At 46.0% G+C, this 14,794-nt stretch overlaps 1 protein-coding gene and 1 long non-coding RNA gene across 2 annotated transcripts in view; one reads left to right on the forward strand and one right to left on the reverse strand.

Annotated features, from left to right (window-relative positions):
* The window catches only part of LOC147303176 (CD209 antigen-like protein C), a 56,336-nt gene that overhangs the window by 25,676 nt on the left and 15,866 nt on the right, over window positions 1-14,794 (forward strand). The gene's annotated exons all lie outside the window — the stretch shown is intronic.
* On the reverse strand, window positions 1,540-13,330 carry LOC147303179 (uncharacterized). Its single transcript, XR_015127032.1, has 3 exons — window positions 13,193-13,330; window positions 10,408-10,709; window positions 1,540-2,490 (listed from the first exon to the last, which is right to left on the reverse strand). It is a non-coding gene; the product is annotated as an uncharacterized LOC147303179 (long non-coding RNA).

A 14,794-nucleotide genomic window follows, 5' to 3' on the forward strand; every position in this document is an offset into this window, starting at 1 on the left:
TAGTATATGTTTTAATACATAACTATAATCACATTCCCAGTAAGTTAAACATGTTGACAAGATCACAATAACAATGCATAGAAGTCACAACAACACGTTTAACATCAAAACAACATGTGAGCCAGGACTCCTGCATTATCTTAAGATTAAAAGCAATTTTCTTTAAGATTTTAAAACTTCAGCAAACAGAAATGAATCCAGACTTTTGATTAGTGCAGTAATTGCTGTAACAGACAGCACATTATGGTTGTTGAACACACATGGATGTCTTTGAATTTTAGACCACTGCTCAAAAATCACTGAATTGTAAGACTGAAATGTTTCTCCATGCTGTATGTTTTTAGTTTTCAGTTCTATGAAAGATGATCAGGCCTGATTCACTCAAAACTAAGTGCTTCCATGGATTAAAGAAAGGCGTCATAAATAGATTCACCATAGAAACAGGTAAAGACTGAGCCTCTACTTCAATGCGGTGGACTGAGGACATATTATTTATGTTTATTTTTAAAAAGATGGGGAAAAAAAGTGTTGTTCAGGGTTGTTCGCTTCTCATTTAGACAAATTAAATTTCACTTCTGCGATGACAAACCTGGAATCTGACTAAATGTTGCATTTAATTTTTACATCGAATTAATCATCAGAAGATCCAAATATCAGTCAAACAGAAAGACACACTTTATATCCAGTGCAACTCATTTTTGTCTTTTTTGACACATATAAATACATTTGACATTTAAACATTTAATGACTACATTTCAACATGTAAACACATTTTAACATGAAATACAATCAGAGCACACTCAGATTGTCTACAGACTGAAATGAGAAATTGCTGTAAGCATTTATTTTTAGTCATTTTCAGAAAAAACATCAGGACAGAGTAACACTGGTACACTTACTGTCTGGATTAGTCACATGTGTAGTAGTAATTTTGCTTCAGAATTTCATTTTTAAAGCTACCTGTTACTTAAGAAGAACAAACGAGTATTTTGTCACAAAGCTCAGCAGCTGCACATAAATCAGCGATTTCCAATGCTACAGTTCACATGAAACACTACATGTGTCGAGGCTAATTTAAAATAAAATAAAAAAAATTTACACCATGGAGCCCTTCTCAAAAAATCTTTTAAGGCTGTTTATGAAGCTGAGTTTAAGAAATATGTGTTTAAATCCTCAAAAATCTTGTGCATTATGGCTAACTGTTTCAGTGCAGGTAACAATGAAAAGCACCGACTGCTTCAGAGACAGAGAGTGAAACTGAATCTTCTTGATTTTTAACATAAGACTCATTGTTGCAGCCACGGTCAGTACAAACGTGATCCTCTTATACTGCTTTTTAGTTTCATTTTCATTGTTTTTCACTAAGTTACTAGTTAGCTAGCATAAATTAATATAAGTCTGTTTGCAGCAGCCAACCAACCAACCCAGTGATGCCACATTTTTTTAGAGTCGAGGTCCATATAGTAAATTTGCCTTAATGCTCAATAAACAGGGACAGCTAACATTTAAACATTACGTTTTCACAATCCCACAGTGACAGATATAGTGCTCGGTGGTACAACCAGAGTGTATATCAAAGTATTTTTATTATTTCTCTGTATAAAAGGGCCATTATGTTGGGTGGCTAAACATGGCTAATTCGTTTTTCTGACTTCAGATGCAATGGCCCTACTTTTCTATTTACCTAAGTCAACATGGCATGTAGACTTTATCAACATGAACATGTTAGCCAAAGGCAACAATTTCTATCAAAAACAAACAAAAAATGTCAGTAGATAATCGAATCCCCCAAAATTCTGCAGTTTCTAGTCAACCCAATGTTATTCTATTTCCTCACAGACTGCTAAAATTATTATAGTTGTATTTTTCATATTATAGTTTTATTTGTTTTTGTCATTAGTGTGTGCTCAGATATGGAACTTTGCAAATGCGAGACTTGTTCTTTATATTTTAACTAACTATACTTGAAAATAAGTTGATGTCCCACATGACAAATTCTCATTTACTTTGATTGTAAGGAAGATCAGTGAAAACTTAGGCTTTTATTCTACATAGTCTTTGAAATATTCATGTTCAGACATTGCCTCAGATTTCAATGTATGAGAAAAATGGGTTGGACCGCTTTTCAAAACAATATGTTAAAACGTATTTGAGATATGAAAAAGTACACAAGATCCATTTGAGTTCATTTAAACACACTCGTCAACCTTTTTATCATCAATGGTGGTCTTTTTGTCAATTCAATACTATGTTGAAATTTCAACATCACAAATAAAGTTACAAGTGGTATACCACCCAGCACTAGTACGACACTGTTCAAAAAGATTTACCAAGCATGTACGCAGGCAGGCCATGCATGGAGTCGCAGTAAGCCAGCTCCATGGATAGCCTTCCATCTCAAAACATCTGCAATGACACCAAGAGTAAAAGCAAGTGGCTGAAACAATGCATGTGGAGCACACGCTCTTGATCCATCATGTGTTGGTTCAGCTGCAGGTGAGAAACAGAAGAGAGGCGAGAGAGAGAGACAGTCTCATCAACACAGAAATATCGAATTACAAACACATGATTCTTTCTCACAAAAACAATCTGACACCTGTACTACGAAACAAGGCTTGGATCTGAGCCCACTTTGGGTTTTAAGTGTTAAGCTACGCCCACTTCAAATGAGTACAAGCAAAGTAACCTGTAGAAATTCTGAGTGGGTGTGTCCAGAGATAATCTTTTGTCAACTGTGAGGACGAGTAATTGAAGCAACTACCAATAACACAGTAGTATATCACTGACTGATGCATGACCAGGAAGTAAATACATTTGAGAGTTACCTACACACGAAGTAAGGGATGTGTGTGTGCAAAGCATGTGCAGTGACTGAATAACTTCCATTGTGGACGCAGCTTTAGAAAAGCAGATCACTTCTTATTGGGTTACTAATCAATCAGTTCTTCGAACAACTGCATCACAATTTCTGCAACATCCTTTAGATCTTGTTGGTCCTTTAATGCAACAGCAGTTTGTACATTTCAGTATTTCAGAAACTGGTGAAATACACTAACTGCTGTGTGTGATATTCCCACACAAACATATCGTAGGGTTGACAGAGGATAGTTGGAAAATTAGAAAAAGGATAAGCGGAAGAGAATGGATCTACAGGGAGTGCAGAATTATTAGGCAAATGAGTATTTTGTCCACATCATCCTCTTCATGCATGTTGTCTTACTCCAAGCTGTATAGGCTCGAAAGCCTACTACCAATTAAGCATATTAGGTGATGTGCATCTCTGTAATGAGAAGGGGTGTGGTCTAATGACATCAACACCCTATATCAGGTGTGCATAATTATTAGGCAACGTCCTTTCCTTTGGCAAAATGGGTCAAAAGAAGGACTTGACAGGCTCAGAAAAGTCAAAAATAGTGAGATATCTTGCAGAGGGATGCAGCAGTCTCAAAACTGCAAAGCTTCTGAAGCGTGATCATCGAACAATCAAGCGTTTCATTCAAAATAGTCAACAGGGTCGCAAGAAGCGTGTGGAAAAACCAAGGCGCCAAATAACTGCCCATGAACTGAGAAAAGTCAAGCGTGCAGCTGCCAAGATGCCACTTGCCACCAGTTTGGCCATATTTCAGAGCTGCAACATCACTGGAGTGCCCAAAAGCACAAGGTGTGCAATACTCAGAGACATGGCCAAGGTAAGAAAGGCTGAAAGACGACCACCACTGAACAAGACACACAAGCTGAAACGTCAAGACTGGGCCAAGAAATATCTCAAGACTGGTTTTTCTAAGGTTTTATGGACTGATGAAATGAGAGTGAGTCTTGATGGGCCAGATGGATGGGCCCGTGGCTGGATTGGTAAAGGGCAGAGAGCTCCAGTCCGACTCAGACGCCAGCAAGGTGGAGGTGGAGTACTGGTTTGGGCTGGTATCATCAAAGATGAGCTTGTGGGGCCTTTTCGGGTTGAGGATGGAGTCAAGCTCAACTCCCAGTCCTACTGCCAGTTTCTGGAAGACACCTTCTTCAAGCAGTGGTACAGGAAGAAGTCTGCATCCTTCAAGAAAAACATGATTTTCATGCAGGACAATGCTCCATCACACGCGTCCAAGTACTCCACAGCGTGGCTGGCAAGAAAGGGTATAAAAGAAGGAAAACTAATGACATGGCCTCCTTGTTCACCTGATCTGAACCCCATTGAGAACCTGTGGTCCATCATCAAATGTGAGATTTACAAGGAGGGAAAACAGTACACCTCTCTGAACAGTGTCTGGGAGGCTGTGGTTGCTGCTGCACGCAATGTTGATGGTGAACAGATCAAAACACTGACAGAATCCATGGATGGCAGGCTTTTGAGTGTCCTTGCAAAGAAAGGTGGCTATATTGGTCGCTGATTTGTTGTTGTTTTGTTTTTGAATGTCAGAAATTTATATTTGTGAATGTGGAGATGTTATATTGGTTTCACTGGTAGAAATAAATAATTGAAATGGGTATATATTTGTTTTGTGTTAAGTTGCCTAATAATTCTGCACAGTAATAGTCACCTGCACACACAGATATCCCCCTAAAACAGCTAAAACTAAAAACAAACTAAAAACTACTTCCAAAAACATTCAGCTTTGATATTAATGAGTTTTTTGGGTTCATTGAGAACATGGTTGTTGTTCAATAATAAAATTATTCCTCAGAAATACAACTTGCCTAATAATTCTGCACTCCCTGTATAGCACGTAGTTTCATTTTTCAACTCCAGGGATCAATCCTGATGTTATAGACAAAAAATTGAGGACAAGCTTGTTGATGTTCTTTCAGGGCAGCTGGAGCTGTATGGTTCAACTTTACAATTAAGTGGGGAAAGACTTCCAACCCCCCTGCAACGCACTTCATATTTGCAGTGGTTTGAACACTTTTGACAGGTAGCCAGTCTATCACAGGCCAGCACATAGAAGCACAAACGTATTCGTTCTCACATTTATGCTTACAGCCGATTTAGAATCACTAGTTAACAAAGCAAGCGAGTCTTTGGACTGTGGAAGGAAGCCAGGAAGAACCCAAACAGGAATAATGAAAGGGCCGACTGGTAGATATGGTCTAAATAAGACTAAATTAGTTGTCAGGAACAGCCTTGAAACGTATTCTGCAAAAGTCTGTTAACTTGAACAGTCAGCATTGTAGGACATCCTAACACATTTCTGGGCTAACTTTGGGCTTTTGTTTAGAAAATCTGACATATATCTGAGTATATCTGTGTGGCGTGGGTGTGGTCCTTGGCCAGCTGCAGAGGAGGCGTGACGCAGTGAGCTCCCGGGGCGGCGCAGGGGCGGGGTGAACAGGTGTGCTGGGATCTGACAGTGATTGTGTCTCTTTATGTGTTGGCAGTGACAGACGGAGACGGAGGTGACAGCAGAGAAAGAGAGCGCGGAGTATATGTGTCCACGTACAACCCCGAGCTTAATAAAAAGTTCTGCACTGTCAAAGTCGCTCCGGCTGGTATTTCTTGGGTCCACCGTTACACTGGTGCCGAAACCCACGCGTGATGTCCGGTCCCCTGCCGGCTCCCCCTGCTCCCCCGGCGGCGCCGCCGCCCGCCCCACCGCCCGCCCAGCCGCTGCAGATCTTGGGCCAGATGATGGTGGACATGGCGGCGATGGCGGCTCGTCAGGCGGCCACGCAGGACCAACAGTTGGCGTTGCTTCGCCTGCAATCGGAGCAGCAGACCGCGGCTCTGGGGCAGCTGCTGGGGAATGCGGCCGCACCGGCTCCCGCCCCTCCGCTGTCGGTGACGTTGCACCGGATGCGGGATGGGGAGGACCCGCTGGTTTTCATCGAGGCTTTCCAGGCCACGGCGGTGGCCTGTCGGTGGCCGGAGGAGGAGTGGGCCGCCCGGCTGCTGCCGCTTCTGTCGGGTGAGGCCCAGACGGCGGCGCTGAGCCTGCCCCCCGGCTCGCGGGGGGTGTTCGAGGACGTGTGCCGGGCGGTGCTGGATCGTTTGGGGCTCTCCCCGGAGGATTACCGCCGTCAGTTCCGGGCCAGCAGGATGTCGGGGGGGGAGCGGCCGTTTGCCTGGGCTCGGCAGCTGGAGGATGCGGCAGCGAGGTGGCTGCGACCGGGCCCCTCGGCTGGGGAGACGCGGATGCTGACCATGGTCGTCCTCGAGCAGTTCGTGGGAGGCCTGCCCGAGGCGACGGCTCGTTGGGTTCGCTGCCACCGCCCGGCGGATTTGACGGCGGCGGTGACGCTGGCAGAGGACCATCTGGCGGCCGACCCGGTACCGGGCCGTGAGAAGCCGCGGCGGGGCGCCCGTGTTCCGCCGCCCAGGCCACCGGCGGCGTCGCAGAGGAGAGGCGGCGGCCCTGCGGGAACGGAGCAGGCAGCAGGGTGGAGCCCCAGGAACCCGTTCCGGCCGCTGCTTCCCGCCGGAACCCCGGCGGCCGCCGAGGTTGCCCCGGAGCCACGGGGAGCCGCACAGACGCCGGGGCCGGACTGTTGGAAGTGTGGGCGGCCGGGGCACCTGCGCCGAGACTGTCCGCTCATGGAGGTGGGGCAGGTGTTCCGCGTTGCCGGCGCTCCAGCGCCCGCCCCCGGTCCAGGAGTGACGTACCGCGTGCCGGTAAGGTGTCAAGGGGGTATTCGCCATGCTTTGGTGGACACGGGCTGCACGCAGACTCTGGTCCACCAAAGTTTGGTTCGCCCCGGGGCATTGTTGGAGGCTGACTGGGTGGAGGTTAAATGTGTGCACGGGGATATTCACAAGTACCCAGTAGTGTCACTGTTGCTGAAATTCAGGGGCAAAACGCATAGAGTGAAGGCGGCGGTTAGCCCGCGCCTGTCGCATCCCCTTATTTTGGGTACGAATTGGCCGGGGTTCCACAGCTTACTGGGGCAGTACGCGGGGATGCGATCGCGGTCTGTAAATTCGTGTGACGTTTGCGCGGCGCTCGGCGGTGACGCGGGGTCGACCGACGCTGACTCTGGGGGGGAGGAGGAGGCGGGGACTTCCACGGAAGCCCCGCCGCCTCCCGTTGTGTACCCCACGGAAGATTTTCCACTAGAGCAGTCTCGGGACGACACCCTACGCTCAGCCTATGACCAAGTGATGGATATTGATGGTCGCTCGGTGCGCCCCGACGCTGCGCGAACGTACCCTCATTTCCAATTGCGGAACGATCGGCTTTATAGAGTGAGCCGTGACACTCACACTAATGAAATCCGCACACAGTTATTGGTGCCGCAAAGCCGCCGGGAAATGATTTTCCAGGCGGCTCATTCGAACCCCATGGCAGGGCACTTGGGTGGCGAGAAAACTCTGGAGCGCATAATGGCCCGATTCTATTGGCCGGGCATTTGGGCCGACGTGCGCCGCTGGTGTGCGTCGTGCCCCGAATGCCAGCTGGTTAACCAGCCGGCCGTGCCAAAGGCGCCGTTGCGCCCATTACCGCTGATGGAGATCCCGTTTGAGCGTATTGGCATGGATCTCATCGGGCCATTGCACCGGAGTGCACGCGGCTATCGCTTTGTGCTGGTCCTGGTGGACTACGCAACGCGGTACCCGGAAGCAGTGCCGCTACGCACCATTTCAGCGAAGAGCGTGGCGCAGGCACTGTTTCAGGTCATCTCCCGAGTCGGTATTCCGAAAGAAATACTGACTGACCAGGGCACGTCGTTCATGTCGCGCACATTGCGGGAACTGTACGAATTACTGGGTATTAAATCTATTCGGACCAGCGTCTACCACCCTCAGACTGATGGGTTGGTGGAGAGGCTGAATAAGACTTTAAAATCCATGATTCGTAAGTTCATTCGCGAGGATGAACGCAATTGGGATCGCTGGTTAGACCCTCTGTTGTTTGCAGTGCGGGAGGTGCCCCAGGCCTCCACGGGATTTTCTCCCTTCGAGCTGTTATACGGCAGGAAGCCGCGGGGGGTGCTCGACCTGATTAAGGAAAACTGGGAGGAAGGTCCGAGCCCTGCGAAGAGTGAAATTCAGTACGTGCTGGACCTGCGAGCAAAGCTGCACACACTGGGGAGGCTCTCGCGGGAGAATTTGCTCCAGGCCCAGCAGCGGCAGCGACGCCTGTATGACAGAGGGGCTAGACTCAGGCAATTTTCACCGGGAGATAAGGTGCTTGTGTTACTTCCTTCTTCCAGCTCTAAATTACTCGCCAAGTGGCAAGGACCCTTCGTGGTCACACAGCGAGTGGGGGACGTTGATTATGAAGTGGTACGGTCGGACAGGGGCGGGGCCACGCAGATTTACCACCTCAACCTCCTCAAAGCCTGGAGGGAGGCGGAGACCGCTTCTCTAGTGAGCTTGGTAAGAGGGAGAGATGAGTTGGGGCCGGAGGCGCCAAAGTCTAGCATCCCCGCCTCCCTCCATTGCAGTGACCATCTCACACAGGCCCAGAGGGCGGATGTTGCTGCATTGCAACAGCGCTTTGCCGACGTGTTCTCCCCCTTGCCCGGCCGTACTTCTCTCATAGAGCACCATTTTGAGACGCGGCCTGGCGTGACGGTGCGTTCACGGCCCTACAGGCTGCCGGAACATAGAAGGCAAATTGTTTTCCGGGAATTGAAGGAAATGCTGAGGCTGGGAGTAATAGAAGAATCACACAGTGCTTGGTGTAGCCCCATCGTCCTTGTAGTAAAGAAGGATGGGTCTATACGGTTCTGTGTCGATTATCGCAGAGTGAATGAGGTGTCACGTTTTGATGCTTATCCCATGCCCCGGGTCGACGAGCTCCTGGACCGGTTGGGCACCGCTCGCTTTTTTACGACTCTGGATTTAACCAAGGGCTACTGGCAGATTCCCTTGTCTACAGAGTCCCGGGAAAAGACGGCCTTCTCCACTCCGTATGGGTTGTACCAATTCGTGACGCTTCCGTTCGGCTTGTTCGGCGCCCCTGCCACTTTTCAGCGCCTCATGGACCGGGTGCTGCGGCCCCACGCTGCCTATGCTGCCGCCTACCTAGACGACGTCATCATTTACAGTGACACGTGGGCGGGGCATGTGCGGTGTGTGGCCGCGGTGCTGGAGTCCCTGAGGCAGGCGGGGCTCACGGCCAACCCGAAGAAGTGTGCGGTTGGACGGAGGGAGGTACAGTATTTGGGGTACCACTTGGGGAGCGGGCAGGTGCGACCTCAAGTGGAGAAGACGGCGGCGATTGCATCCTGCCCGCGTCCCAAGACGAAAAAAGAGGTGAGACGGTTTCTGGGGCTGGCCGGCTATTACCGGCGGTTCGTCCCAGGGTTCGCGGACCTGACCAGCCCCCTGACTGATCTCACCCGCAAGGGTGCCCCAGATCTGGTCCAGTGGACGGAGCGGTGCCAGGCGGCGTTTGTGCAGGTGAAACGGGCTCTCTGTGGAGAGCCGCTGCTGTTCACACCTAACTTCTCCCTCCCTTTCTGTCTGCAGACTGACGCCTCGAGCAGAGGGCTGGGGGCCGTTTTGTCCCAGCAGGTGGAGGGAGTTGACCGGCCGGTCGCTTACATCAGCCGGAAGCTCACGGACCGCGAGTCACGGTACAGCACCGTAGAGAAGGAGTGCCTGGCGATCCGGTGGGCGGTCGACTCCCTTCGCTACTACCTCCTGGGCCGCCCGTTCACCCTCTGCTCGGACCACGCCCCGCTGCAGTGGCTCCACCGCATGAAGGATGCCAACGCCCGGATCACTCGGTGGTATCTGGCCATGCAGCCCTTTAAGTTCAAGGTGATCCATAGGCCGGGCGCGCAGATGGTCGTGGCCGATTTCCTCTCTCGCTCGCGGGGGGGGGAGTAGGTTCGGCCGGATGGGCCCCGGCCTCAGTCGGGCGGTGGGGATGTGTGGCGTGGGTGTGGTCCTTGGCCAGCTGCAGAGGAGGCGTGACGCAGTGAGCTCCCGGGGCGGCGCAGGGGCGGGGTGAACAGGTGTGCTGGGATCTGACAGTGATTGTGTCTCTTTATGTGTTGGCAGTGACAGACGGAGACGGAGGTGACAGCAGAGAAAGAGAGCGCGGAGTATATGTGTCCACGTACAACCCCGAGCTTAATAAAAAGTTCTGCACTGTCAAAGTCGCTCCGGCTGGTATTTCTTGGGTCCACCGTTACAATCTGCTTTTTTGCTTTCAGCCTGTTTGTAAAATCAGTCACTCTGCTGACACTAGACGGGCCACATTTCTGATTGGTCAAAGCAGATTAATTAATAGATTAATAAAGCTAGCATTGCCCTACTGATTAGAAAACTACTTCAATGTGAAGCCAGATGAGGAAATGATAATCTGGTGTTGTTGGATAATTTAGTGCTAAGACTGCACACCTTTGCACCCAGTATTCAGTAAGGGTCCTGACAAGACCTTCTTCAAAAAAAGAAAACAAGCCCTGGATTGGCAAACTTGTTTTCCAGTACAGGCTCCGGAAACTTCTGTTCTTCTACAAACTCACCCATTGGATTCATTGTCAGCTTGATGACAATCTTCAAAATGGCTCACAGCCATTTGTTTGTTACTCCCTGTGTTGCCAGAAAACAAAATAATCGCCATCCGTCTTCTCTCTCTCTATGCTTATCCAGTTCAGTACTTCTTCCTGCTGACTGATTATTTCAGAGCTATTGCTGTAGTACACAAAAACATAATGTGTTTTCGTGTCAGTGTGGGTCCACACGACGCCTGCGATGGATCTATCTTTTGAAACGTGACACGGCAGAACGACATCCTGTCCGACCGTAGCTCTGATGGTTGTTATTTCTGAAAGACAGAAGCAACAACACAGAACAGAAAGGTTGGATTTAAAGCGTCTGTGATGCCAAACAAACCAGAATCCAGTGTGTGCTAAATATGAATAATATGCATGAAAATCACATGAGGAGAAACTTTTAGAAAATCAACTGCCCACAAACAGAAGTCAAATAACAACTTCAACCTTTCACAGCGTAAGAATCGTCTATGAGATGATGTCACGCTGGAAAACATGTCTCCCTTCCTCAAACAGAAACTGAGTTTTTACACAATCTGCTCAGTATCACAGTTACAAAGTAGAAGTACTGATGTCGTGATGTCAATGTTGATAATTTGCTCATATACATATTTCCATGCCACATATACACGTGCACCCATGGCACTTTATTGATGTATGCAGAACAACAAGGTCTTAAAATGTCTTCATTCCTGCAGCCTCCTGTCAACAGCTCAAGTTCCTTTTAGACCCTACATGATGCATCTCAGAGTGGATGAGTCACCCACTTCACACCACATCTACGGTACCATTAGAGTTACCTGAACCTGGAAGCTGAGCTGGACTGCACTAAAAATAAAATCACATATGGAGGTTTAGACAGACTACTAATTACATAACGATCAGTAGTTAAAAGTATGGACAATTTCGAGTGAAGGTGGGTTCAAAATGACTTTTCTAAACTTTAAAAATTGGACTAAATATAGTTTAACCTCATAGGACATCACCACAATACTAAATGTTGCTCTTTCAAATGAGCCATATTGCTCAAAGGGACAAAATTGTTGTTTCTCATTTTTTGTACACCAAATAAAGAGTTTTGCGCATCGTTACTCAATTGTGACTAAAAATGCATCCCATGAAAGAGTTTGGGTCTTTGGGGGTTAAAGCGAGGTTTTGAATTGAGTCTGCAGGCTGACGGTGTTTCATCATTTCATGTTGAAATATGATCACATGTTTAAAGTGAGATCAAGCAGCATTTTTATTTTAAAACAGTTTCATAAAACAATAATTAGATCTCAAATATTTTATTTTTTACAGCGCATTGTCTTCTGTGTCCTGATTGGCTGTAGACCATTTTCAGTCAATCTCGCGTCGTGTCTCCTGTACTGCACCGAATGTGTTCAGCTTGTCAAATTTACATAAATGTTCACTAGCAGAAGAAAACAAACACAACAGTGTCGACGTCAAAGGATTATAAGGCGCATTAAGTGAAACCAAACAGTCAGATGAGTCAAACTTTACTCAACTCATTCTTCTTGCTTCCTCTACTTCTGTACCATTGATTCATTAATGATTCATTAGTGTTGAACTCTCTTGCAGCTGCTCTATTTCCATGTTCTGGACCTAAAAACAGGGTTCGATCTTTAGTTTCATTCTATAATACTGGATTTATTTTTCTACGTAAGTTTGATCTTTGAGAGTTTAAACAAGAGAGAAAAGTGTGAAAATGTTCATGCCTGTCTGAGAAAAGTGTATAAAGTGTGTAGTGAGGGGTTTTACAGCCTTAAAACATCTATGATAATTGTAAGAAATGAAGTTCACTACTTTGCTGATTTCATCTTTCGCAGGTTATTTTTAGAACGTAACTCCCGCGATAAACGAGGGACCGCTGTATTAAAAATGAATTTGCAGACAATGAGAACGTACAACATTTTATATTAACAGAAACTAGCTATGACTTGAATTTCAGGCTGAAGTTGGATTTTTGTTTTTGGTTATGTTCTTTAGTATCTGTGAAACCATTAGCTTAATTATTGCAATTTCAAACAATAGTTTATGCCTTATACATGGAAAAATATCTGACCCCTACCTGCATCGCTGTGATTTCTACAGTCTTTCAAATCAGCTGTCAAAGGTGGGACATCCAATTATTTTTGGAATTTCAATTATCCATAATTTCATGTGAGCTTCACCTCTGAGAGTCCATATTCATAAAGCCATGGTACCAGAGATTTGCCCCAATAAATTGAAGATTTTACCTTCTTTTTTTTTGTTAAATGAAAGACTTTTAAAATAGCCTCAAATTATTTTAGCTGCTGTCAGTTGAATATTTATATTTAAAATTCAGATGTATAGTTTGTTACTGGATGATTCCAACTTCAGTGCCTATTAAGGAACACTGATCTCGGACCAGTGAGATTGTGATGAATGAGATAAACATTGTGCTACAAATTTAAAATTATTCAGCTTTCTCTTCTTCGCTAAATTCAGATGGAGGTTCTGCTGTTTAGTTATTTTTGTTGTGGGGAATCCTGATGGATTCCTCTCATGACACACACCCTAACTTAACACCTGTCTGTCCTCCACCTGTTCAATTCATAACTACGACGACACCAGTCGCTCACAATTCAGACACTAAGCTTACAGTGCAGGAGACGAAGTACCTAACATAACACAGACTAGCAGAAATACACCTCTCTGTACTTACATGTATAACTTTGACATTGGACATACATCCAAAAGAACTGATTTACATCTTACTTATTAAACTCACCTTTAGAAGATGATGGTGAAAAAGAAGAGAAGAAGAAGACGAGAAGCAGACAAAGAAGAATCAAACCCAGCACAGCTTTTCTGGACATGTTTGTCTTCGTCAGCAGTAGCGGTAATGTCTGAAGTGCTGCTCAGATCTCTTTCCCTTATCTTCTTGAGTTTGGGTGTTGTGAGGGCTTGTAGCAGGGCTAACTGGACACAGTGTCTGCTATTCATGCGCAGGTTTTCTGCTTCAGCCCCTCCTCCTCATCCTTCAGACTGGGCGCAGAGCTGGAGGTTTGCTGTTCTCTACTGTTCATCAGTGAACTGTCTTACATCCACATTCATTTAATACTGAATCAACACAAAATGGAGTGGGAGTCTACAAATAAGATCAGATTGCTATATTTATGATATATTTGTCACCTATATGAAATCAAACCAATTTTAATATTAGATAAAGATAAGCCAAGTAATTACACCGCGTTCCAAATTATTATGCAAATTGTGTTTACGTGTCATAAAGATTAAACAAGTCTTTTTTCAATTGAACCCATGGATTGAATTGTGTCTCAGGGCTCTTTGTATCACTGAAATCAATCTCAGACAGCTATGATCATTAGTTTGCCAGCTGAGCCCAATTAAAGGAAAAACTACTAAAGAAGGAGGTGGTGGAGTCATGTTTTGAGCCGGAATCACAGGAGAGAACTGATCGGCCCTTTAGGGTCCCTGAAGATGTGAAAATGACCTCTGCAAAGTATGTGGAGTGACTGACCACTTTCTTCCATGGTAGAAAGAGAAGACTTAAAATCCTATTGACAACCTTTGGAGCATCCTCGAGCAAAAAATATGAGGGTGGGGCAGTTTGCATCCAAACAGCAGCTCGGAGGCTATTCTGACATCCTGCAAAGACATTCAAGCAGAAACTCTCCAAAAACTCACAAGTTCCATGGATGCAAGAATTGTAAAGCTGATATCAAATAAGGGCTCCTGTGTTAATGTGTAACTTGACCTGTTGAGATATTTTTGATTGAAATAGCTTTTGATTTCAGTAAAATTGATCTACTAATGCTGCAAATTCAACAAATGACCATTTTCAACCTGTAAAATTTTTTGATACTCTGTGTGTAATAATCTGGAACAGTGCATTTTAAGTTTTTTATTTTTGAAAAACACTGGTTCCATTGGCAGTTTTGTACAGTTACGTTTGAAATATACTCAAATGGTTGATGACTCGAAAATTATGCTGACTGTGTTTTGAATTTAGGAAAATCTAAAACAATTACATTTGCATAAAATTTGGACCAAAGTGCAGCTTTTAAATTATGATTTCATTTACTAGGGGAAAAGGTTATCCAAACCTAACTGGTGTGAAAAGTAATCCTCCTCCAAACCTGATAACTGGAGTGCAACCATTGGCAATCAACCATTAGTGCTAACTGGCAGTGAGTCTCTCGTCACTGTGGAGGAATTTTACCCACTGTGCTTTGCAGGATATGGATAAAACTAAGAAATCAGGAGGGACCCAAATGCTTTTTCACAGCACTGTAAATTAATTCACCTACCTTTAAACTTGTCATTTAAGAGAGACGATGTGTCACGGTTCTGGGTCATTTTGACCCAG

Source organism: Aulonocara sp. 'chitande type north' Nkhata Bay, linkage group LG22 (genome assembly GCF_057382095.1).
Source record: "Aulonocara sp. 'chitande type north' Nkhata Bay isolate Kocher_YH1m ecotype deep benthic linkage group LG22, A_spYH_male_GT1.1, whole genome shotgun sequence".
Classification (NCBI taxonomy): Eukaryota; Metazoa; Chordata; class Actinopteri; order Cichliformes; family Cichlidae; genus Aulonocara; species Aulonocara sp. 'chitande type north' Nkhata Bay.